The sequence below is a fragment of the Rhagoletis zephyria genome, unplaced genomic scaffold (genome assembly GCF_001687245.7).
Source record: "Rhagoletis zephyria isolate East Lansing unplaced genomic scaffold, Rhagoletis_zephyria_1.1 Rzeph_scaffold_03933, whole genome shotgun sequence".
NCBI lineage: Eukaryota > Metazoa > Arthropoda > Insecta > Diptera > Tephritidae > Rhagoletis > Rhagoletis zephyria.
In genome coordinates this window covers 24,455-27,638 of record NW_016161016.1, presented here as the reverse complement: position 1 = coordinate 27,638, position 3,184 = coordinate 24,455, and positions in this window count along the sequence as shown.

The following is a 3,184-nucleotide window of genomic DNA, read 5'->3' as shown; positions in this document are numbered from 1 at the left end:
GCTGCCTCATATGAAGTTCAATGGTTTTATCAATCCATAAGAATGCAGTAATGCGGCCGATGTGGTGCAGTGGTTAGCAGTGCGCACTACTAACACCAAAAACATAAAATATACGTTTTTTTTTATTTCTTTAACAGCGGTCGCCCCTTGGCAGGCAATGGCAAACCTCCGAGTGTATTTCTGCCATGAAAAACCGATTCTCATAAAAATAAAATCGCTGTTAGGAGTCGGTGTAAAACTGTAGGTCCTTCCGCTTTGTGTTACAACATTAAGGCGCACGCGACAAATCTGAGAAGAAGCGCGGCCAATCACTAACATGATGGGTGAGCGCCAATCTATAAGTATTCAGTAAAATAGCTGTATATCGCTGTTTAAAGTCGCCCTATCTTGGTACGCGGTTTTGCATTTTGTTAATACTCGGTTTTGTACTTTAAACGACGATATGATATACATAGTTACATGAAATTACAAAAGCCGCAAATAACTAACAAATTTTTGTTTACATACCTACATAAAACGATGTGGGGACTTATCCAATGAAATGCAACGTAATAAATCAAAAATTTAATTTTAAATTGTTTGTTAGTTACGGCCTTTTGCAGTTCAGGGACGATACGTACATTAACACATGCCCATCCAAAAATACAAACGAGTCTAGTACCACTAAGAAACCAGTTAAATTTGCAATTCATTCCTACAAAAACTAAATACCTGTCTTCTCATGCCTACATACACAGTTAAAACTTTATCCAAATATCGTTAAATACTATAACGACATGTGTGTAATTGGCATCAACAACTAATATATAAGATGTACTACATAATATATGTGCATGCATACATACACATACATATGTGTGTAGATGCAAATAAATTTTTATTTAAATTAGTGCGCTTGCGTCACAATCTTCACTGTGGAAGGAACCTATTTTAGATATGTTAGAATCCATACCATATTGATCCCAAAATCTCAACAATTTCGCACGAACTAAATCTGTTGCAAATGTTTGTCAAAAACCATACACTTTTGCTCCATCTCCAAAGATTTAATGTATATTGTATATAGCTATGTTTAACTGTACTTTTGACTTAATCTTCATCTGTGTTTTATTCTCCAAATTGGAGTTAAGTATTTGTTTGTTACGCCCTCCACAACCGCATACACATGCGCTTTTTGCTGCCCATAACACACATTTACCCAAGAATTAAGAATACTTGATTCATTGCCAAAGCCGAAATTCAAAACTAAAACAACGAATTTCAATTCCGGTAACATCAATAAATCATTTGCTATTGCTGCTTTGTCTACTCAAGCGATTTTCAGCGCGCGATATTCTTTGGCCGTTAATAGGAAAACAAAAAATATCAAACGATGTGGAGCACAGCCACCCAGGCACAATCGGTAATATAAGTGAGCAAAAATTCAAGAAAAGGAGAATAAGCGATAGTGGAACACCGAGCAGCAAAAGCATTGCGCGACGTTGGAGCAAAGCGAAGACATGGCACAGCCTGCGTGCTTTTGTTGGTAAAATCGCATGTGGGGTACGGGTATTGTGGTGGGGTAACAAACATGGCAGTCAAGTGGTGCGTGCTCCGCGCGAAGTATTGCGCGGTATCGACTACGGCTCTGCTGTCGGCTGCGCTGACTGCGCCGCTTTCGTACTCAATTGCTAGAGCCAAAGCTGCCGACACTGTCCGCGCGCTAACCTCTTTGTAAAAACGACACAAACACATATTCAATCGTGCACTTCTCCCGCTTCTCTTTTTCTACGTATCCTGTCAAAAGTAATATTTTCCACCATCACTTACTTGAGAACGCTGTATCCAAAAAACACAATAGTGATTCTTGCCGGATAAGTAAATAGTTTTTGAACTTTTACGATTCCTTAGTATTTTTCATTGGCAGCTATGCACATTTCTTTATACTTTTTTACCACTGTATGAACTTTTTTCTTTGCTGTTCCTTGCTTCCTCCTTTTCGCTCTTTTTCTTCACCAACTGCTGCGGCAACGGCCGAAATTTTCCAATTTTTTCACATGCAATTTTCGAAGGAAAATAATTGCGAAAAACAGATAATTCTTATACGCACATAAAGCACATTGTTTCCACTTTATATTTATGTCCACGTTTTCTAATTTAATTTACTTTTAATGTGAAAATTTTATAATTTTCTGCGCACAAGACGAGAAATTGAAAAATTTTTTAGAGAAATTGCACGACAAACGAACGACACGAACGATAAACGAGGAAACCGACGAAAACTCTACACTTTGACTTCGACTCTCCACTCAACTATTGATGGCGTCCGCTCAGTGTTGCATTGTGCTTGTTACCAGTGCAACCATTTACCTATTGTCGGCATTGTCCCCCAGACTACATAAAATATTTCATACATAATTAAATTTGTGATTTATTTTATTGATAACTAGCAAATACCCGGTGTTATTCACTGCGCCTTAACCTCACGTCTTCACCTTCTACTGATTATTTTAAAAAAAGCTGTGTTAAGACAGAAATGTCAGGTGTAGACCCCAAATTTCCACTGTTAAACCATATCTGTCTTGCGGAATTTCTTACCATCGCTGTCAACATCAGTTGTCATTTTGTAGTTTGACAACTCAGTTTTAATTTTATCTACATTGGATACAGATTGATCTGATTGGTTGATGCCTTTTCATGGGGTTAAAATATAAAAAAAAAATAATAAAATAAAATAGATTTGAAAGCTTTATGAAGGTGCGTAAAGTTAGGGTGTTAGTCAATATATTTTCGAAGGTATTTAATCTACATATATATCGTGCAATTTCTTCAAATGTATATTATTGTTATCACTTTAACTAAATACATGTTTTCATACAGGTGGCAACCCGGTGGAAAATATTTTCAGCGGTAAACTCCATGAAAGCTGAAATTAGTCGAGAACGCAGAACGTATACTTAAACGCAGTCTGTATACGCAGAATTTTGTCGATTACTGGAGCCCTCAGTGTTGCTTACTACACTGTTGCCACTCTTCAATGCCTTTTTATAAACTTACCCTTTCAACCACAATTTTTCGTGCTATAATAGATTGTAACTAAATATAAACTACTTAGTTTTCAACAAAAACCTTATTTAATAGTAAATTTCAAATATTTTAAACATATTTCGAATAGGAACTTATAACTTTTTTACCATCTGCAAAA